At 45.8% G+C, this 24,244-nt stretch overlaps 1 protein-coding gene across 2 annotated transcripts in view; it reads left to right on the plus strand.

The window, feature by feature from the left end:
• The first annotated feature begins 19,420 nt into the window (after positions 1-19,420).
• Positions 19,421-24,244, plus strand: part of LOC144607071 (phospholipid phosphatase-related protein type 3-like) — a 62,307-nt gene continuing 57,483 nt past the window's right edge. Inside the window, exon 1 of one of the 2 annotated variants that reach the window (XM_078423646.1) lies at positions 19,421-19,627. The gene's annotated coding sequence lies outside the window, so the exon portion shown is untranslated. Of the gene's footprint in view, positions 19,628-21,001; positions 21,503-24,244 lie in introns of those variants that run through there. The other variant, XM_078423645.1, reaches the window with a different exon arrangement.

Genomic DNA, 24,244 nt, shown 5'->3' on the forward strand with positions numbered 1-24,244 from the left:
TCCTGCAGTTGCATTATAAGGTGCCATGGGAAAGAGGTTGCTTGATGGAGATGGAAGGGCAACCGATGGAATTGCAGAGGGGACAGACCCATCGGAATGATGAAATGACAGTGGAAGGAAGAAATATCTGGTGGTGAAATCCATGGGAGGTGTTGGAAATTATGAAAGATGGTCAGTTGAATATGGGGGCCAGTGGGGTGGGAGGTGAATACCAAGAGAACCCTATCGCTGGCATGGTTTGGAGTAGATGGAGTGAGAGTAAAAGCGTGGGAAATAGTGGGAGATGCACTTAAGAGCAGTGACAACTAGACAACTATAGTTGAACAAAAGGCACAGTTAAGGAAAAGGAAGACTTGTGAATCCGCAAGTGTGTTGTCATTAGAACAGATCAGCAGAGGGGAAAGTCAGCCATTGAACAGCAGAGTGAGATCAAAGGGCTGAATGGCCTCTTTCTGCGCTGTTTCTTGTTCCGATGGTCTGAAGCTGATGTATTGCAAGAATTTCCTGGATGTAGGAAGAGAGGATTCAACAGCAGAATTACTCAGAGGCAACACACCCCCACAAAACATCTCGAGTTTATGCGGCCTGTGAACCTTTCCAAAGTGGTAAACAGAAGTGATCGAGTCTGTGAAAGATAAATCAACTGCATTGGGTTGGTTTACACGAGACCCAGCTGAATTTGAAAGCCGGGTGAACTCGCAGGCCATTATTACCGTTGGGTTATTGCTGCGCTGGCTTCCTTTTTTCTCTTTGTTTCTTAATAACATTTTGTGCTTGTTGCCTGTTCCTGTGTGTCATTCAATATATCATCCAGCCATCCAGATTAATTGATAGTCATAAGATGGAAGGAAACAATGAATATATCAGAGCCCACAGAATAGGTCTCAGGCAATTACAAGTCTCGTTCATTCATTGTGAAATGTTCCTTGTTAACTCGTTCACTGCACACAGCTTGCAGCTCTGTGCCTACTCCACTCTCTGCTTTTCAGAATGGAGACAAACCTTTAAGAATCAGTGGCTTGTACAATCAGGCCCTTCAGCCCTCCGAGTCTATGATGATTGTCTACTACCCATTTACACAAATCCAACGTTAATCCTACTTCATTCTCCCCGCATTCCCAGCAACTCTCTCATGATTCAACCGCTCACCGACACACTTGGAGTAATTTAGAGCAGTCAATTAACCGAACAACTTGCATATCTTTCAGATGTGAGAGGAAACCAGAGCACCCTGGGGAAGCCCGCGCAATCATTAAGAGAAGGTGCAAAATTCACACAGACAGTGCAGGAGGTCAGCATTGAACCCGGGTTGCTGCAGCTGTGAGGCAGCGGATCTAGCCACTGAGCTACTCAGCAAGATGGAAGAGTTGGGCGGCACGGTGGCGCAGCGGTAGAGTTGCTGTTTTACAGCGAATGCAGCGCCGGAGACTCAGGTTCGATCCTGACTGCGGGTGCTGCACTGTAAGGAGTTTGTACGTTCTCCCCGTGACCTGCGTGGGTTTCCTCCGAGATCTTCGGTTTCCTCCCACACTCCAAAGACGTACAGGTATGTAGGTTAATTGGCTGGGTAAATGTAAAAATTGTCCCTAGTGGGTGTAGGATAGTGTTAATGTACGGGGATCACTGGGCGGCACGGACTTGGAGGGCCGAAAAGGCCTGTTTCCGGCTGTATATATATGATGATGATGATGAGTTGGTTGTGGACCTCGGGAAAGGAAAGGGGAGAACACAATCCCCTCCTCATTAACGGAACTGCTGTAGAGATGGTTGCCAGCTTCAAGTTCCTTAATATCTATTTCATCAGAAACCTAGCATGGTCTCTACACACTGATGTACTGATCAGGAAAGCACATTGGAGTGTTCCCTTTCTTCGTCGTCTGTGAGAATTTGGCATGTCCACAAGGATTCTCTCGAAACTCTACCGATGTGCAATAAAAGGTATTCGATGGGATGCTTCTCAGCCTGATTTTTAGTTTTTAGTTTAGTTTAGAGATACAGCGCAGAAGCAGGCCCTTCATCCCACCGAGTCTACGCCAACCAGCGATCCCCACACATTAACACTGATGTGGCAACTGCTCTGCCCTTGACTGCATGAACCTTCAGAGAGTGGACAACACAGCCCGATCCATCACAGGCTCATCACTTCCCTCCATCCAGTCCATCTTCATGGTGCACTGCTTCAGGGAAGTATCGTCAAGGATAACTACCACCCTGACCATCCCCTTTTCTTTCAGTCAGAAGATGCAGGAGTTTAAAAGCCCGGACACCCAGACTTAAGGAGCAACTTTTTCCCCTTGGTTATCAGATTCCTGATATAATCACCTCTTTCACAATCACCTCCACGTACTTTTTATCTTAACAGTACCTCCCTCAGTTATAAAGGGTAATCTTGTAGAAGTTTATTACATTACAAGGGACATGGATAAATTGATAGTCACAATCTTTATCCCTGGGTGGGGTCGTCTTAACCTGGTGGGCATAGGTTTACGGTGAGAAGGGAAAGACTTAAAGGGGACCTGAGGGGTAAGTTGTCCACTCAGAAGGTAGACCACTGCACATGGAATTAAGTGACCTCTCTTCCGACATTCAATTATTTCAGATTTTTTTTTATTTTTTAATTTCCAGTATGTAGCACGACAAAAATATTATACGCTTACGTTTGCAGGGGGTGCATACTCTCCAGAGAGAATAAATAAGTCTGGAGCTGGAGTTTAGACAATAGACAATAGGTGCAGGAGTAGGCCATTCGGCCCTTCGAGCCAGCACCGCCATTCAATGTGATCATGGCTGATCATTCTCAATCAGTACCCCGTTCCTGCTTTCTCCCCATACCCCCTGACTCCGCTATCCTTAAGAGCTCTATCTAGCTCTCTCTTGAATGTATTCAGAGAATTGGCCTCCACTGCCCTCTGAGGCAGAGAATTCCACAGTTTGCATTTAAGATATTGAAATCAAATAGGAGGCATGATGATTTGCTTTCTAGCATTCAATGCAATTATTACACATGAAAAATAAACCTGCAGGAAGTTACCTGTTCAGGATTGAGAGAAACACTCTGCAACAGAGGAGCAAACCACTCGACTATCAGACTGTGGCAATGCTGCTCCCTCTATATCAGCCCACACACCACAAACACAGATGTGTACACATTCACCCCACACACACTAGGAGATTTAAGCATGCACATGGAAGCACATTGATGTGCATGCACCTCTACCTTACACAGACCTCATGTATACACCTCACATGTACGCACACAAATGTGGGCACGGACTCACGAATGCAAATGCACACGCCTGGCTCACATGCACAGACACACAATACTTGCATACTTGCATGCACAAAACACTAGCACCTGCACAAACATGCTATCCTGCAAAAACCCACACACATACACACATGTATGCACATGTACAAACTCATACAAGCAAATATATGCACGCAGACACATGCATACATATACACACCAACACACACGGACCCACGGACACACATACGCAAACGCCCATGCACACACACACACACACACACACCATTTAAGCCGCAGGTCTTGCCTGGAGTACTGAGTGGCGCATGGCTGGAGTTCTCTGGGGACCCAGTGCAGCTGTATGGTTTAATGGGAAAAGCCCAGAGGCATGGATATTTGCATAAACTCACCGGAGCAACAATAATTATGAGATAGAAAATACCAGGCCCAGTGAGGGTGATTGAAAGTGATCTTGGTGAACACTTGAGAACAACTGGGATGGAGATAAGCTTTGAATCCTATTGTGATAAAAACAAATAAATGTCTGCTAGATTAAATAGCTAACATTTTGGTTTCCTTTATTAGTTTAATGGATTCTCTTGTTGGTTATTCAGTTAATAGTCCAAGAGAAAAGTAATTTACTTCTTCCTGACAAAACACTTGGGGAAAACGTGGGAAAACAGCGGGGCCCTGTGTTGGGACCTCTGATTGTCAGTTCCAAGGGATGGGGCCAGTGGGTTTATGGCTGTAGCCCTTCACAAGAAGGTCATGGCTTAGGATAGCATATCCCTCAATAGTCTATCCCTTTCGTCTGTGGTCTTCAGCCCAGGCTCTCCCCAGGTGACCGCAGGGTTCAGCCCACAGCCTGTCCACATAAGCAGAGGTGTGAGTCGGAAACGCAGGTGCAAACCGAGTACGCAAGCAGCAGAAGATGCTACAGCCCAGCACCAGCAGAAGATGCTGCAGCCCAACACCAGCCACCAGGTCCAACCCGCTGATCTCCCAAACTCTTGCTCACATCCTGGGCTCGACATAAGTTGGGTGCTCATAACCTGGTGGAGGACCTGTGCCCTCACCCAACAATCACCTACCAGTCTGTTTTGTCATAACCTCCCACTCCTCTGCACTGCAACCACCTCTTCCAACATCTGCCCACCTTCGTCCAAGCACTCCAAGGGGTGGCAGAGTGGCCCAATGCTGCCTTACAGTGTCAGAGACCTGTGTTTGATACTGACCATGGGTGCTGCCTGTGTGGAGTTTGCACGTTCTCCCTGTGACCAGGTGGGTCTTCTCAGGGCGCTCCGGTTCCCTCCCACACTCTAAAGACATACAGGTAAATTATCCCCAGTGTGTAGGATAGTTTTAGTGTACGGCACGATCACTGGTCGGTGCAGACTCGGTGGGCCGAAGGGCCTGTTTCTGCACAGTATCTCGAAAGTAAAGTCACTGACCAAGGGTCACAGTCTCAAGTTCAGTGGTTGGCCATTCTACACAGAGATGAGGAGTTACTTCAGCCACAGCATGGTCCCTGGACAGCGCTGCCAGGAGTGGTGGTGGAGGCTGATATGATAGTGGGCTTTAAGAGAAACATAGAAACATAGATAATAGGTGCAGGAGGAGGCCATTTGGCCCTTCGAGCCAGCACCGCCATTCATTGTGATCATGGCAGATCATCTACAATCAGTAACCTGTGCCTGCCTTCTCCCCACATCCCTTGATTCCACTAGGCCCTGGAGCTCTAACTAACCCTCTTTTAAATTCATCCAGTGAATTGGCCTCCACTACCTTCTGTGCCAGAGAATTCCACAAATGCACAACTCTCTGGGTGAAAAAGTTTCTTCTCACCTCAGTTTTAAATGGCCTCCCCTTTATTCTTAGACTGTGTCCCCTGGTTCTGGACTCCCCCAACATTGGGAACATTTTTCCTGCATCTAGCTTGTCTGGTCCTTTTATAATTTTATATAGGCTTTTCGATAGGCTGGTATATGCAGGGAATGGAGGGATATGGATCATGTACAGGCAGAGGAGATTAGTTCAACTTGGCATCATATTTGGCACAGAGTTTTTGAGCCCAACTTCCTGGTCCTTTGGTGTATTGTTCTATGTTCTACAAATCTTTGCAATCCACTGACCAGGTGGGTGTGGGTGTGCTCAGTCACTGGGTGTGTTCAAGAGTGAAGGATAGATGTATAGATATTGAGGCAATTGAGGATATGCGCTATTGCAGGGAGGTTGTGCTGAGATGAAAGAACAGTAATGATCTGCCTGTATTCCGAAGAGGCTTGAAAGCGTGACCTCCCCTCTCCTACTCCTTCTCTTCCTTATCTTTTGCTCCTTTGTTAACATGTCCCCCCCCCCCTCCCTGCCCACCCTTCACTCTGAACATTGACAGCATTTGACAGCACTGGGCCTGTACTCGCTGGAGTTTAGGTTGAGGGGGGACCTCATTAAGACGTACAGAATAATGAAAGGCATATATAGAGTGGATGTGGAAAGGATGTTTCCACTGGTGGGAGAGTCTACGACCAGAGGTCATAGCCTCATGATTAAAGGGCGCTCTTTTAGAAAGGAGGTGAGGAGGACCTTCTTTAGTCAAAGGGTCGTTAATTTGTGGAACTCACTGCCACAGAGGGCTGTGGAGGCCAAGTCAGTGGATATTTTTAAGGTAGAGATAAACAAATTCTTGATTAGAATGGGTGTTAAGAGTTATGGGGAGAAGGCAGGAAAATGGGATTCGGAGGCAGAGATCAGTCATGATTGAATGACGGAGTGGACTCGATGGGCCGAATGGCCTAATTCTGCTCCTATAACTTGTGAACTTGTGAACCCATGCACTCAGTAAAATGTCCCCGAGCTTCATCCACGATGTTCTCCTCCCCTCATCTCACACACAACTGACCTCCACCATCAATCCCCTGACCCTGTGCTCTCTAATCGTTGATCCCTTGATGAGCAAAAATCCATCTATCCAATTGATTCACTCTCCCAGCAGCATAAACATCTTCTGTGGAAAGAGTTTTGAATTTTGTCTTCTCTTTGCTTGAAGCAGTTCGTCTGCTCTGTGTGATCTGCCTAAAATTCTAGGCTTACCCACCAGATGAAATTGTTTATCTCTGTCGGTGCTTCATACTCGTTTCATCAACTTCAAAGGCTGGGCTGGCGTTAAGGCACAGGGGCTCCTTGCCACAGCCATGGGGATGGACAGAGCTAACTCCAAAAGAAGAAGCTTGGTGAACCAAGGACCTGTAACAAGGAGAAGCTGGGGGTGAGGTGTGGGTTGCGTGAGGAGACAGAGAGGAACATGAAAGGGACAAGGGAAAGGGAATAATTGAGTCATATCATGGAGAGGCAAGGAGAAACAAATGGGGAAACCAGAGACAGGATTCTAGTGTTGAAGCTGAACTGGATAAAGGCAAGTGGTGAAAATAAGGGGGACGACTTTTCTTATCGTAGGAAACGCCTCCCTGTAGCAAAGATATCTTCAACTAGAAACCTAGGTTTAGGGTAAGAGGTAAGAGATTTAGAGGGGATCTGAGGAAGAACTTTTTGACCCAGAGGGTGGGTGGAATCAGGAACACATTGCCAAGGAGAATGGTGGAGGCAGAGAATCTCACAACTTTTAAATTATGTGCACGAGCACTTGAATCACCAAGGCATTGAAGGCCAAGTGCTGTAAAAGGGATTAGAATGAATGGATACTTACTGGTATGCATAGACATGATGGCTGAAGGGCCTGTTTCTGAGCTGCATGTCTGTTTAACTCTACAAACATCTAATTTTTAAAAAACATTTGTCCAGGAACACTGTCTTTAACCTTTGGACTGCTTGTGTGGAGACTGTAACTCACACTGGGTATGGAAGGCTGGCTCCATTTCCTAAAGGACATCAATGAACCAGTTGGACTTTATGACCACCAGTAGATTTGTGCTTGCCTTTACTGGGTGCCAGCTTTCCTGCATTGGAAAACTTCCATAACTCCCCACTGTAAATTGTCCCTCATGTGCGGGTGAGTGGTCGAACCTGGGGAGAGTTGACAGGAATGTGGGGAGAATAAAAACAGGGTATCATGAACGATTGATGTAAGTGTGTAACACTGGTGCGAACTCAGTGGGTTGAAGGGCTGTTTCCATGCTGAATGACTCTGTGCGTTTACGACTTTATCAAGAAGCCCAGGATTATTAGTTCACTAAGACATCCACCGCACCACCGGGCTCAGTGACTGATGCTTGGAGGGTTGTGTTTATGGAGAGCGTTGGCAATTGGTTTCAGTTGCAGACAGTAGGAACAGCAACTTAAGCGGCTAAGATGGGTCGAGCACCAGACCGCTATTTGTCTGTTAGGAGTGAGATTAACAAATGCGGTACGTGTTTTATCTTTGCAGCCATTGGTGTCAGTTGAAAATGAACCCTAACATCCGCGACGTGTCTTTCTGCGCAAATAGTGGCCTTCACAATGGTTTACTGTGCATGTGGAGCCTTCAATTTATTGTGGTACTGAGAATACCTATTCTGGAATGCGTGCCAATGTCTGAGTAACAAGTTTATTTATTTGATATTGATGTGCATTCTATGAGTTATTTGGAGAATTCCTGCCTTGAATTAATCTGGACATCCATGTTGCTCACTGAGCAACGAAGCACTGCTGTGCAGAAGCAAGCAAAATCTGTTTTGAAACTTGTGTGTTAGATGTGGCAGGTAGACAGTGATTTGCAACACTCTAATTAAAGAATATATTTTCCTGTGGCATTCAATTAAATTCCATCTGCTTAATCTTCCTCATTATCAAATACAATGGACCAATCTGGTCTGCTTGGAATACTGGAATCTGTTGTGACAATATGCCACTAAATAATAGCTTTAACATAACACAACACGCCGAGGCATTTAATGAGAACGTGCAATAAAAAAAAACAATCGTCCATAAGCCACGTAGAGGATATTTGATGCAAATGGGAAAATGCTCGATCAAAGCAGGTTATAAAGGGAATCTTAATGGGAATAGAGAGGGGAAGGGAGGGAGAAGTTGAGGGAATGAAGAACCCAGGGCTCCTCGCACAGCCTTTGATGGTAAGCGGATGAATGTCAGCATAAGGGTCAGAAGTCAGGAAAAATCTCTAAAGCTTGTACTGAGAGTGGAGGAAGGTGAGGTTGTGGGTGGGGGATGGCGTCGTTTGCAAATATCAAGAGGATTTACAACTCAAGCTACGGCGGCACGGTGGCGCAGCGGTAGAGTTGCTGCCTTACAACGAATGCAGCGCCGGAGACTCAGGTTCGATCCTGACTATGGGCGCTGTCTGTACGGAGTTTGTACGTTCTCCCCGTGACCTGCGCGGGTTTTCTCCGAGATCTTCGGTTTCCTCCCACACTCCAAAGACGTACAGGTATGTAGGTTAATTGACTGGGCAAATGTAAAAATTGTCCCTAGTGTGTGTAAGATAGTGTTAATGTGCAGGGATCGCTGGGCGGCGTGGACTCGGTGGGCCGAAGGGCCTGTTTCCGCGCTGTATCTCTAAATCTAAATCTAAAAATCTAATAGTGCATGGGGTTTGGTCTGAAGTAAGATGCTGGTAGAATTGTCCTTGATGTTTGCACAGGTTGAATGATGTGAACCTGGCTTGGATTCAATGAACGGCCAGCTATTGTGTACATCATTGGAGCTGGCATCAGCATTTTATATTCAAATCAAATAAATATAATTTATTACATATAAAACACTGCTGTCTCAAGATGGGCCCCGACCCGAAATGTCACCTCTACATGTTCTCCATGGTTGCTGCCTGACTCGCTGAGTTACGCTGCATTTTGTGCCTTTCCACTGCAGTGTTGTTACAGGGCTAACAAGTCGGAAAATATTGATTCGTCCCATTATAACAGCTTGAGCATTAAAAATGGGCCTAAAACAATTTCATATTGGTTAAAGTGTCCTTAAAGGTGCTAGAAATGCTCTAAAGCAAAGGTTTTCAGAGGAAGGAAACCTGCTATCCTTGCTTTGTCTGCCCTAAGAATTGGCGTGGTTACCTTTTGCAATCCTTTGAATTGGCCTGAAGAGAAATACTTGTGAAAGGACAAAATCACTATTTTATTTTCATATTTTTTTATTATTTTCATATTTCAGATACAGCGCGGAAACAGGCCTTTTCGGCCCACCAAGTCCGCACCGCCCAGTGATTCCCGCACACTAACACTATCCTATAGACACTAGGGACAATTTTTACATTTACCCAGTCAATTAACCTACATACCTGTACGTCTTTGGAGTGTGGGAGGAAACCGAAGATCTCGGAGAAAACCCATGCAGGTCACGGGGAGAACGTACAAACTCCTTACAGTACAGCACCCGTAGTCAGGATCGAACCTGAGTCTCCGGCGCTGCATTCGCTGTAAAGCAGCAACTCTACCGCTGCGCTACCGTACCGCCCTATCTGGTGTGGTGTGGCAAGCCATTGTGCTCAATAGGATGGAATCAAAGTAGATCCAGGAGCTCAAAGCTGTGGACTGCCAGCAGGAACAGAGCTCCATTCACTGCTGCCTCGAACATCACAACACCAGCATGGGCCTCTCTCTCTACCATTCATGCACATTCCTGCCTTGGAAACAGTTGATCCTCATCTCTGGGTCTGAATGCTGAGACCTCTTTGTTCACCGCCCAGGAGAGGGACATTCATCCTGTGGGCGTTACACTTCGAGAAGAAGGGCTGATCCTTACTCTCTGAAGGCAACGAGAACTGGACAAGGCCCGCCTATTGGCAGTGATTTGTTTTAAATCATCGCACCAGGGTTTACTTCAAATTATGGCCACACTGGTTCACAGCATGTGGACATTATCACTGATGGGTCACCAGTGCAGTCCGCTTGTACTAGGAGATAACAAGTGAGAGGAAAGTTGGATGCTGCATTCCTGCACATCCTTTTGAACACTTCCACATAATTCCACACCACCTCCTGATACGCCTGTGCAGCTTTCATCTCTCCCCTCATTAATGGGGACAGAGGCTCGGAGACATCCCTGGGAGACCCCACTCATCCCCGCTGCCTCACACAAGTCATTCTCATTTATCACTTCTTCTGCCGATGTCTACTAGCTAATTATCATTCAAACTGTGCACCATAAAAAGACGGTGCATAAACCACTAATTAATAGCGCGTTTCATTTAATGCTATTACCCACTGACATTTCCTTAATTTAATCTGCATTTCAGTATGTTTCAAACAATGATCTTTGATCAAAGCTTTTTTTCCCCACCATCACCACCCCCACTCCCACCCCCACCGACCACCCCTGTCATTGTGTCACCACCATCTCTTCACTACTGCAACAAAGGTCAGGCACAACGATCCCTCCACTGTGTCTTATTGTGAGCTTTCTCCCAATATTCTACCTCTGTGGGGTGAACCCCAACAAGGGCGTTTAACCCAAACTTGCCGTGTTACCCACGCTGGTGCCCACTGCACATCTGATACTTGAACACAGTTGTCAGTGTGGACATTCCTGGTCTTCTTTGCCCTGGTGTTGGTCATTTGCCAGAGAAAGGTGAAGTTCACCTGGTCTGGCCCACATGTGACTCCACACCCTCTGCCGAGTCCTTCACTGTATGATCCAGTCCGTGTTCTTTCTTCCCCCCTCCCCCATCCCTGCTCTTCACACCAGGAAACTCCTTGGGATAAATGGCTGGCAAGACAAGTCTTCTCCTTCTGTTATTGTCCGATGCGTTTAGTTTGTAAAACACCAGGGAAAATAGTTGAGAAAACTTGAATGTGGCACAGTGGTGCAGCGGTAGTGTTGCTGCCTTACAGCGCCAGAGACTCGGGTTCATATCATATATATATACAGCGCGGAAACAGGCCTTTTCGGCCCACCAAGTCCGCGCCGCCCAGCGATCCACGCACATTAACACTATCCTACACACACTAGGGACAATTTTTTACATTTACCCAGTCAAATTAACCTACATACCCGTACGTCTTTGGAGTTCTTTGGGTTCAATCGTGACTACAGGTGCTGTCTGTAGGGAGTTTGTACGTTCTCTCTGTGACTGCGTGGGTTTTCTCTGTGTGCTCTGGTTTCCTCCCACACTCCAATAACCCACAGGTTTGTAGATTAATTGGCTTTGGTAAAAAAATGTAAATTGACCCTAGTGTGTAGGACTGTGCTAATGCACAGGGTTCGCTGGTCAGTGTGGACTTGGTGGGCCGAAAGGCCTGTTTCTGCATTATATCTCTAAAGTAAACTAAAATAAACTAAACTGATGCTTTGTGTTGGTGCAAATTTATATTCAGAGAACAGGAAACGTCTTTATTATCCCTGAGCTAGCTGTCCCTTTTCTCCAGATCACCAGGTTACTGTGGGTGATGTGTGATGCAGTGTTCCACTTGGATCCAGGTCGCAGTGGCCTGGCATCGTTCAGCGGAGTGCCGTCCCAATCAGTGCCTCTCCGGGCACGGACGGATCGCTTGTCAAACATCCAAGAGCAGTTCGAACCTGTTCAGGTTTTAACCACACAACCACGCAAAAACTATTAAAAACATAAAATGACCTCATTAAGTCCCCTTGCTCCCCTCGCCTTTCTCCCTGCAGCCAATCTCTCCGCTGTTTTTATTGAGCTGCTGTTATGCAACGTTTAACCCTTGCAGAGGCTTAGACAGCAGTTCCCAGCTGGGAAGTAGGAGTAAATATAGGAAAATAGGAAGCAGGAGCAGAGAGCTGTTTGGATCTTTGAGCCTGTTCCACATTCAATGCTGTCATGGTTGATCCACCATTTCAAACACAATATTCCCATTCTCTCCCCCACGTGGCCTCAATATCCATTTTGTCTTTTGAAATCTACCTAGGGTAAAGAGTCGTGTTTAATTGTCATATGAACCAAAAACTGAACACTGAAATTTTTACTTGCATGAGCTTGATAGGACTGTAAATATAGTGCTTATAGATAACATAATAAACAAAAGAAAATTCAATCTTTGTTTAAAATATTAGCACAAAACAAAAGCCCTAAGTCCCAAGCACATCCAAGATAGTACTTGGTTGGTAGTTTCATTGGTGTTTGTAGTGTTCAATTGTTGAAAAAAACCCTGTTCCTGAACCTAGAGACACAGTTTTAAGACTCCAATACCTTCCTCCCGACGGCAGAAAAGACATGGGAGCATGGTTTGAGTGGTGAGGGTCCTTGATGATGCTGGCTGCCTTTTTGAGGCAGCACTTCCTATAGATCCTTTTGATGGCGGGGAGGGCAGTACCCGTGATGGACCAGGTAGTGTCCACCACTTTTTGTAATTTCCTATGTTCCTGGACATTCGAGTTGCCGAACCAGACCATGAGGCAATCAGTCAATATGTTCTCTACCGTACACCTGCAGAAGTTCAACACAGAGATAATTTGTCAACACACCAAATCTCCCCAATGAAGTAGAGGTGTTGATGGGCTTTCTTTCTTGCAAAAAAGTCAGCACCTGTAAAAACTGATAATCCTACATTCAATTGTGGGGATAGACTGATGATCTGGTGTCAAGATCTCTCATTAATCTGGAATTGGGCTGGAGTCGGGGAGCAGTCCAGAGTCCGGGTGTGGGTCAGAGCCGGGGTTGGGGGTCTGGAACCCCAGGGGTCAGGAATGTGGGTAGATTTGCAGCTGGGGCCAAGACTGGTGCACATGTCTATTTCTCACTTCCTTTTAAACTTACCACGTTTACTTGATAATTTACCACACTATAACATTTGATAAAAAGTTTAACAAAACTGTGTTTGGGTATTATATAAGTAACATCCAATTGTGTGGAAAATCATCAGTACTTTATCACCAAAGTTTTAGTTTTTAACTAGTTTTATGTTTTAAAGATACAGCTTGGAAACAGGCCCTTCGGCCCACTAAATCCGCACCGACCATCGATCACCCGTTCGCACTGGTTCCATGCTATTCTCGCTTTCTCATCCACACTACACACTAGGATCAATTTTTAGAAAGGCCATTTAACTTATAAGCTCGCACATTTTTAGCATGTGGGAAGTATCCATAGGAACCTGGAGGAAATCGGCACGGTCACAGGGAGAACGGGCAAACTCCACACAGGCAGCACCCGAGGATTGAACCCGGGTCTTGGAGGCAGAGAGGCAGCAGCTCTACGGTGGTGCCCAAACCATCTGTGAGGTTACCCTTTACCCAAAGTTGAGCACACCTGTGGTGTGAGCCAGATGAATAGCTCTTCACTACAACACACAGTACTCGAGCACATAACAAGAATTAACGCTCAGGTCAGCAATCTTCTTACTGAGCCGTCAGTCACCAACTTGCCCAGGAACGCCCTTTGGGACTGACTTACAGTATACTTGAAGTCACATCACCTGAGAGAAAAAAATATTTGAACCGCACTTTCCTCGATCAGCTGTCTCTCAGCTTGCCTCCCCTCCCCTCCCTCAAACCACCCCAATTCCCCCTCCTCTCCCCAGTGTAGGTTGGATTTAACACCCCCCCACCCCCCAATCTCCTGGCACCACCCTGATTGCCTGTCATCCTTCCCAGAGAATAAACGCAAGTCAGCCATCCCTAAACAGCTTGCTCTCTGTCGTGCTGAAAGATATTCCAGGAACAGCTGGGGACAAAGCAGGGCGCTGGCGATGTCTGCAGGATGAAAGACCACAGCACTAGACCTTGCAACGTTCAAAATGCTGTTACTCACCTCACATTTCGATAGCCTGAGGCCGGCTGGATTAATGGACTATAAATTCCAACTTGAAATTCATACGCGCACAAAATTGCTGCAGAATTTCATGCTGAATGAGCACATTGATATTCTGTTGGTCTGCACATCTGCAAGAGTACAGCAGTCACGACTGTGAGAACCATCTTCAAACAGCAGTCTAACAGTTAAATGGCAACAAAACACTGTTTCATTTAAGGATTAAAATAAACCCTGATGGTCCTGTCTAACTACAGTTCCCTTTCATTCATTTTTACATCCCTTTTCTTCATTCTTTCACCAACGAAGCCGATTTTAACCTCATGATTACAAAAGTGCTTCGCAGCTAATGAAATACTTTTGAATTATAATCACTGCAGGGAACTATGCAGTCAATTTGAACTCAGTTAGATCCAAAAAACAAGAGTAAGATTTTAACTGTATCATTTAAAGGGGACAAATTTGTTTTTCTAAATCAATGCATATTATACCTCGGTCATGATTTATCATTAAATCTATCGGGATTGCCATTTGTGGGAATTACGATTCTCAGCATCAAATCTACTGTAATTTGCCAGAATATCCAACTAGTTCTCACCTCCAGAGCCCTGCCTCCATCCCAGTCACTCCCAGAGTCATCTAACCTCCCTCTTAGCCAGTCCTAGGGTTTGTTGTCTGCCTGTTTAATCCCAAATCTACACCCACCTGTTTCAACAGCAAACTCCACAAACCAAATCAATCACAGAGGGTGGCAGTAGAGTTGCTGCCCTCACAGCGACAGAGACCCAGGATCGATCCTGACTACGGGTGCTGTCTGTATGGAGTTTTTACGGTCTCCCTGAGTCTAGGACTAGAGGTCATATCCTCAGAATTAAAGGACAATCCTTTAGGATGAGGTGGAATTTCTTTCGTCAGAGGGTGGTGAATCTGTGGAATTCGTTGTCACAGAATGCTGTGGAGACCGAATCAATGGATATTTTTAAGGCAGAGATAGATAAATTCTTGATTAGTATGGTTGTCAGGGGTTATGGGGAGAAGGCAGGAGAATGGGGTTAGGAGAGAGAGATAGATCAGCCATGATTGAATGGCGGAGTAGCCTTGATGGGCCGAATGGCCTAATTCTGCTCCTATCACATATGACCTTATGATCTCGTGGGTTTTCTCTAAGAGCTCCGGTTTCCTCCTACACTCCAAAGACGTACAGGTTTGTAGGTTAATTGGCTTCGGTAAATTGTAAAATTATCCCCAGCGTGTGGGATAGTGCCAATGTAAAGGGTGATCGCTGGTCGTCCGAGATTTGGTGGGCCGAAGGGCCTGTTTCCCCACTGTATCTGTAAAGGCTAAAGTTCAAAATCAATGAACTATGCATACTAAAGGATACGCATTGAACAAAGAATCGTTATTAAGGGAAAACAGTTATTTTAATTTCGATAAGCAAATAGCTTATTGACGTGGGTTAAATGCGTTAATAAAAATTGTTTTTATTGATTACTTTACCCAAAAAGACAAGGATCACTGGTCTTAATGACTACAGGCCTGTCGCACTTACCTCTGTAGTCATGAAGACCTTTGAAAGACTTGTGCTGGCCCAGCTGAAAAATATCACTGCTGGACCTCCTGCAGTTTGCATATAGGGCCAAAAGATCGGTGGACAACGCAGTCAATCTAGGCCTGCACTTCATCCTCCAGCACCTAGACCACAAGGGGACCTATGCCAGGATTCTGTTTGTGGACTTTAGCTCTGCTTTTAACACCATTGTGCCAGAGCTACTACACTACAAACTCTCCCAGCTGACTGTGCCTGAACCCCTCTGTCAGTGGATCATCAACTTCCTGATGGACAGGAAGCAGCATGTGAGGCTGGGAAAGCACATCTCGGACCCGCACACCCTCAGCATAGGAGCACCGCAAGGCTGCGTACTCTCCCCTCTCCTTTACTCTCTCTTTACCAGTCCTTTACCAACGACTGCACATCCACAGACTCCTCTGTCAAGCTCCCCAAGTTTGCGGATGACACTAACCTGATTGGACTGATCCAGGATGGGGAGGAATCTGCCTACAGATGGAAAGTGACGCAGCTGAACGTCCTGGTGCCATCGCAACAACCTGGAGCTCAATGCTCTCAAGACAGTGGAACTAATTGTAGACTTTCGAAGAGATCCCCCACCCCTCCCCCCACTCACCATCAACAACACCATAGTTACATCTGTGGAGTCATTTAAGTTCCTTTGAACCATCATCTCCAGGGACCTTAAATGGGGGGCCACCATCGACTCCACAGTCAAAAAGGCCCAACAAAGGATGTACTTCCTGTGGCAACTGAAGAAACACAATCTGCCACAGGCAATGATGGTCCAATCCTATACTGCTATCATTGAGTCCGTTCTCACTTTCTCCATCATGGTCTGGTTTGGCTCAGCCACCAAGCACGACATCCGGAGGCTGCAACGGATCGTTCGCTCAGCTGAGAAGGTTGTTGGCTGCAACCTTCCCCCCACTGACGAACTGTACACTGCAAGGGCCAGGAAGCGAGCAGGCAAGATCATCTCTGACCCCTCTCACCCTGGCCACAAACACTTCGAAGCACTTCCCTCTGGAAGGTGACTCTGGACAGTCAAAGCAGCCACAGCCAGACATAAAAACAGTTTTTTTCCACGAGTGATAGTTCTACTCAATAACCAAAGTCTGTAGTCTCTTTTTTGCTCTGGTTTATTTTCACCCACATGTTTAGACCGTAATGGTGTATCCTTATTGTTTTGATGTGTTTATGCTTTATTCTTAATTGTTAACTGTATGTTTGTGTTGTCATTTGTGAGTGGAGCACCAAGGCACATTCCTTGTATATGCATATTTGGCCAATAAACTTATTCATTCATTCATTCACTTTCCTCTGAACAAGTGAATATCCTTACTGACTTAAACAAATTACCCCAATTAAACAAATTACCCCAATTAATAAAAGAAAATATTATTTATTGCTAAAAAAGAAAATGATGGAAACTCAGCAGGCCAGGCAGCATCTGTGGGGATAGAAACAGAGTTAACATTTGAGATTGAGAATGCTGCAGATTAGTGATCTTTCATCATAACCTGGAGAAAACAAGCATGTTTCCAGTTGCTGAGAGAGGAGGGAGTAGAGAGGACAGGGCATGTCAGTGAAAGCAAGAATCCAGGTAACATAAATGTTGTTGGACTGTCTCAGCAGGCTTGGTGACTACTTGGTAATCATTATTTTTTGATATTTTGTTTCAACTTGTCTCCAGTTCAGCTACAATTCTTTCATATTCATCCTACAGTTTAGATGAAAGCTTATACTTCATGAATTGACTTAGCAAATAATTTGAATGAACCCAAACTCATTTAACAAACTCATTGGATGCAAATGCAACCTTAACAAGAGTGATAGTGTGGAAAAAGTTGCTTCGGCCCAACTTGCCCATGCCGACCAACATGCCCCATCTGCACTAGTCCCAACTGGCTATGTTTGGTCCATATCCCATAACAAGATCTTTTTTCCCATCTTGCACAGACCTTTCCTATGTATTCTGTATCTTCCATTCTACCTCTTTGTGGCCCTTGCACATTTTCCTTATCTGCACTTTCTCTGCAGCAATCACACTATCTCCTGCGCTCTATTTTCACTGTTGAACTACCTGTCGTCAAGTTTAGTACAATCTGCCTGGATAGTATGCAAAACAATGTTTTGCACAGTGTATTGGCACAAATTACAATGGCCAATATCAATGGAAGAATTATTGCATTTTAACAGTGAAGTGATGAGCTTGGTTTTAATCAGTCGGGTTTTTCAGTCTTAAAATTGGAAGCAGATTCAATAGCAATCTTCCAAACTGGATGGGATATACACCTGAAGGGGGACATTTGGAGGATTTCGAGAAAAAGTAAAGGAGTAGGATTAATGGAATGTTTCAGTCATAGAAATCAGAGAAGTGTGATGGGCTGATGCTGCTGCAACAAGCAGGATTTTTTCCTTGTCGCTCTACCTCACTATACTAGTGCATATGGCAATGAATTCATAACTTGAATGACCTGTTCTTTATCTGTGATACTGTTGAGATCCGCTTGAATAAAGCCAGCAATGACAGCCCCAGATAGAGGAGTTGATAATACTGTGGAAGTCTAGTCTTGCACACAACAAGATTAACCCCAAGAGAAAGAAAAGTAACAGATGGGTTAATATTGGTCGTGGTATTGATCATGGAGTAAAGTTGACGTATGATTTCCAGCCAGATAGTTGTGCAAGGAGACACGAGAGGCTGCAGATGCTGGAATCCTGAGGGGGGAAAAAACTGCTAGGGGGACTCGGTGGGTCAGACAGCATCCGTGGGGGTAAATGTACAGATGACGTTTTGGGCTGGGACCCTTCTGCAGGCTGAGGATAGACACAAAAAGCTGGAGTAACTAAGTGAGACAGGCAGCATCTCTGGAGAGAAGAGGAGACCTAGGACAGAAAGATCTGTGTGGGAATGGGAAGGAGAATTAAAGTGTTTCTGTCCTAGATCTCCATTGTCAGGGTGAGGCTAAATGCAAATTGGAGGAACAGCATTTCATATTTCGCTTGGGCAGCTTACAGCCCAGTGATATGATAACTGATTTCTCACATTCCCTCTCTCTCTCTATCCCTCCCCCTACCAAGTCACACTACCTTCTCGTTTACACCCAACAAACAGCTGACAATAGCCTGTTATTGTCACTATTTTGCATATCTTTTATTCATTGGTCTTTATCTCTCTACATCATTGTCTTTATCTCTGGTTTCCCTTATCCCTAACCAGTCTGAAGATGGGTCTTAACCCAAAACGTCACCCATTCCTTCTCTCCAGAGATGCTGCCTGTCCCGCTGAGTTACTCCAGCTCTTTGTGTCTATCTTCAGTTTAAACCAACATCTGCAGTTCCTTCCTACACACTTCTTCACACTGAGATGGCATCAGGGCAAGTCGAAACCAAACAGTCTAAATGTTTTGGAAGGAACTGCAGATGCTGGTTTACACTGAAGATAGACACAAAATACTGGCGTAAAGGGACAGGCAGCATCTCTGGAGAGAAGGAATGGGCGATCTTTTGGGTCAAGACCCTTCTGCAGACTGAGAGTCAGGGGAGAGGGAGACACAGACACATGGAAGGGTGAGGTGTGAAAACGAGACATCAAAGGAGACGCTGTTCAAGGAAAATGTCGAATAGTTCATTGTTAGCTCGGGGAAGCTGACAACGAAGCAAAGATAAAATTTAATCAGGGAGACGTATCTATCGTCAGTGTAAATGTTGTAGCATTACAGGTGTGGTGGTTGGGATTATAAACACTCATTCCGAGGCCGCCACATTCCTTAACGCTCGCCGAAGGGTCCATCCATCTAAAGTAACCCGTTCTATCGAGGCCTGGCACAGTTCTCAGGAAGAATGGGAATTCCCATCATTGCCCCGATTCCAATGACGTTCAACACTCCGCGCCCAGAAGCTCATTGGAGTCCCACATTAATCACCTGCCGCTCCTGGCGCTGACCCTGCTGAGTTCTGCAGCAGCAGTACCACCACCAATTACCCGAACTTCAATTTTAAACGAGCCGAGATTCTGTAGGGAGACAGAGAGCCGGATACACCTGCGTGGCTTTAGTCAGCTGACGGCACACAAAGCAAATCAAACAAGCCAAGCTAATTAAAGAATAGCCGGGAGCTGAGGTCTTGAATCTATCAGGTGAGGACGAGTTCATTCTCCAACAATCCCATTGTGAGACCTGGGAATGTGGTGCTCCAGTCAACAATCGATTACTATCGATTCTGCTATTTGATGACGCTGATTCGGGAGAGATTTTACGTTCAGGCGTGTATATTAATCAGCTTGCCTGTAGAAATTGAATGTGACTTCACCTCAACAAAACTAACGTAGTAGGAAGGCACAAAATGCTGGAGTAACTCAGCGGGTCAGGCAGCATCTCCGGGGAAAGAGAATATGTGACGTTTCGGGTCGAGGCCCTTCCTCAGACTGGGGAGAGGGGGGAAAACTAGAGGTATGAAAATGTACAGAACAAATCAGAGCAAATCTGTGCCTTTTGAAAGCGTTCTGTAGATTTTCACATCTCTAATTTCCCCCCTGACGCTCAATCTGATGAGGGATCTCGACCTATTCCTTTTCTCCAGAGATGCTGCCCGACCCGCTGAGTTGCTCTAATACTTTGTCTATCTTGGGTGTAGTTCCTTCCTACACAAAACTAACGCGCTGCCGAGCCGAAGTGGGCACATTTTGCCCATTGCAGCAGAAACGGAAAATCCACATCTGGACTCCACCAACAATGAGCACAGGGGGACAAAGTAATTTCAGAGATTTTTTTTATTTTGACATTGTGTCTGGACATGTAAATGTACTTGTCAATAAATGATGTGTGTGTGTAGCTGTGTGAGTGCATGTGGGTGTGAATGCGTGTCAGTAGGCGAGTGTATCAGCGAGTGTAAGTGTGTTTGAGATCCAGTGTGCATGGGTATGTATGTCCGCAAACATGATGCCATCACCTACATTACAACGGTAACTGCACATCCATGTAGCATCGCTGTAAGGGTATTCTGTTCTGCAATTATGCTGGTGCTGCAAAATGCACCCTTCTACACTTACGCTTGTTGTATTCACCCACACACACACAAATATATGAGCGTTATGTTATGTGTTATGCATATGTATTATGTATTTATGTGGTAAGTGTTCAGTATTTTGTTAGATACAGCTCTTAAAGCTAACGGAATCAAGGGATATGGGGAGAAAGCAGGAACGGGGTACTGATTCTGGATGATCAGCCATGATCATATTGAATAGCGGTGCTGGCTCGAAGGGCCGAATGGCCTACTCCTGAACCTATTTTCTATGTTTCTATGTTTACAGGTAAATACATAACACCTGAAGCACACACGACAACAGTTACATAGAATCGGGCATCTATGTATGCAAATTGTGTATATATTTAATGTAAAGATTGTGGCAGGAAGTGTTTGGATAATGGGGGGGGGACGGCCTCAACCCCCCCTGCGGCAGCGAAACGGTTAAAGTGAGCTCATCTCTGCATGGCTCGACGTGGAGTGAGCCACAATGTGCAGAGACTGCCAGTCCCCGAGGGCCGGTGCTGAGACGCGGGGCTGTGGGCTGGAGCTGAGGGTACATGCAGGTGTCTCCCGTGTGCTGACAGTGTTCTCCCTCACCACCACCCGCTGGATGTGATGGAAGCTGTTGCTGCCGTCTTCCCCCTTCCCTTTGTTCGGCTGCACGGCGAGATTTCCCGGCGCTAACTCGGCCGGCGAGCCACCCTCTGGTTCAGTGAGCAGGGCGAGCGAGGGGCATTGGTGTTAAGCCGGCGAGCCCTCGCCCCCAGCAACCAGGTGGGTCGGTTTTGGAAATGCCTTGTTGGGTTCCCAGCAGCAGCTCCGCCCCAGTCACCAGGCAGCCTCTGGACTGAGCACACCCCCTTTTTTTTCCCCCCTGCTGGATTTTCTTCCCAACATCTGTCTGCAGAGCAGAGGGGAAGAGGCACACTGCAGAAAGGCGACCCTCCCAGCCTCTGCTCTGCGCCTCCTCGCACAACAAAAGGTAAGCGGCTCCTTGCAAAACCAATCTCGGGACATGTCCACTCACACAGGGCAGGAGGGAGACGGGGAGGCGCAATGAAGTTTCTTTGTATTGAGACCGTTGTGTTATAAAGAGAAGCCTTCTCCATTCTTTGTTTACGGATAATTAACGCAAGGCAGAAGTGAGATTCTGCTGACATTATAATAGGGAGGGTTTTAAGCAACGGGCTCACTTGCACGAATCCCAACAATCCCTGTCTGCCGCCGTTCCTGATTCGTGTCTTGTTGAACTTGATTAGATATGTCTGCTGCCAATGTGATTCGGAGGGACCATTGCGTCCCCTGTGTTAATTGCTTGGGGGTCTGTGGTCTAAGGGCCAAGCGCCCTTGGGATACCGAGCGTCTCCTCGCCTCTGATGCCGAGGGGAAAAAAGCAACGCTTGCATTTCCGAGGCATCTCCTTCAGTCGCTTACAAGTGACAACCGTGAGTGTGTTGCCAAATCAGTGCCTGCAAGTGTTGTGCAGAAAGGTGCTGCTTGATCCGTTGAGTTACTCTAGCATTTTGTGTCTACCTGCAAGTGTTTGCGTATTTTGTGGCTTTTCTTTTTACTTTTTAATCTTTGCTTCAGTTGACTGTTCTTTTTTGTTGTTGTTGTTATATGACAATATCTGACATTTTCTGTTATAAAAATAACTTCAGTCGAGAAATGCCTCAACTTTTGGCTTTTAATAAAGTGCACCTGGACTGAAGCAGCAATGATAGCAATCGCACCCGAGTTCAGATTGTATCTGGATTATTGCTTTTTATTTTCTGATGGAACAGCATCACCTTTTGTTTCTGGCCCCACTTCTGCACGACAGCTGGCCCTTGTCTTTCTCACCCTCCCTGCACTGCCCAGCACGTCACGTAAACAAACCAGAGTGTGAGTGTTTGAATGCCAGCTGTAGATTCTTCAAACAAAATGAAGGAACGTGTAAATTCTCCACGGTTGACACTTATTGTCAACATGGTGTTTGTCAGGGGAAAAAAAGAATAAGTTTTCTTGGTTGGAAAACTTCAGTTTAGGGAGTTAATGGCAGTCTTCAGTTTATAGCAGTTAAACCCATAAATTTCAACCAACCTGTCCATGGGAGATACAGTGCTGTCAGACCTGCTGGGTTCCTCCAGTACTTTGTGATTTGCTCAAGATTCCAGCACCTGCCATTCATTGTATCTCTGTTGGATTCTCTTTAGTTGTGACCATACCACAATCAATGGTTGGTTATACGCTTTCTCTCTTGTTCTGGTTTCTGTATGCTGCACAAGTGTCCTCAGCTCTGCCCCCTTCATATAGTCTCCTGACACCTTCTCTGTGATTCACTTGATCAGATGATGGCAATCTGCTACAGTCTGAAGAACGGTGCCCACTACAAAGGGCATTCTGGTTCAGGACTGACTGCCACCCCAGGAAGCTGAGCACAACTGAAGGCTGACATTCCATTACAGGGCAGCAGCATCAGAGGTACCATCATTTGAGATGAATAACTGAAATCCCATTTGCTTTATGGTTGTTGTGTTATAATTAAAATATAAGTGGGGGGGAGGGGATCCCAGTTGTTCACCCCTCGGTCAACATAATAGAAAGAGAAGGTCATGCAGTTCAGCTGTTACCTCGTTGCTGTTTGTGGACGCTTGCTGTGCTGCCCATATCGTTACGTTAGCACAGCGGCCTGGGATAATCTGCTCAATTGCCTGGAGTGAGACTTGAACCCAAGACACTCCAGTACAAAGATGAGTTTGCTATCATACTGGCCCTCTAGAACATCATGTTTGAGGTAGACACAGCTGGATAAAATAAGCTGACTTGGATTGCCAAAAGTGTGTCTGTACACCTGCCATAAAGGGGAAGAGGATGGGTGAATTCATTGCAGTGTTGTATGTGCTTGCATGCTTTATATTTTACTATGTTGCAGTGAAATATTTGGGGCATCCAATGGATAGGAAATGTGCCATATTATTCTACATCTTCAGACTAGGTCTGTAGAATGGTCACACTGAATGGTCACTATGAAACGTTGACTATCCATGTCCTCCAGAAATGCTGCCTGATGAATCACTGAGTTACTCCAGCGTGCTATGTTCTATGCAAGATTTACTGTTCCTTGTGTCTACATTTCTAGATTTTCATCTTCAATCTTTCATTGTGATTTGGAGATCTTTCTACTTGTACTCAGCTTCCTAGGTCACAGAAACATGACCCTGACCATGAAATGTAAATCCTTTTATTTCCTGAGAATCCGAAGCAATGTGAATTGCACATTGCCTGGAGTGTCAGCTGCATGTGGCTTGGTCAGTCTGTATCCCCTTAAGGTAAAGGTAATGAATGTACCGTGATCATTATGATTGTGGTTGAGTCTGGTGGTTTTGGTCTGTGTTATCTCATCATACAGCATGGAAACAGGCTCTTCAGCCCAACTTGTCCAAGCCAACCAGGTTTTATAAGTGGGCGTTCCATTCGCCTGCATTTGACCCATATTCCTTTAAACCTTTCCTATCCACACACTTATCTAAATGTCTTTTAAATGTCACCATTGTACCTGCCTTTACAGCTTCTTCTGGCAGCTAGTTCCATATACACATCACCCTCTGCATGAAGAAAATATCCCTTGAGTCTCTTTTAAATCTCTCCCCCCCCCCCCCCCCCCCCCCCCCCACACCCACCCCCCTTCACCAGAAACCTATGCCCTATTGTTTTGGACTCCTCTACCCTAGGGAAATGTCAG

Source organism: Rhinoraja longicauda, chromosome 28, assembly GCF_053455715.1.
Source record: "Rhinoraja longicauda isolate Sanriku21f chromosome 28, sRhiLon1.1, whole genome shotgun sequence".
Lineage (NCBI taxonomy): Eukaryota > Metazoa > Chordata > Chondrichthyes > Rajiformes > Arhynchobatidae > Rhinoraja > Rhinoraja longicauda.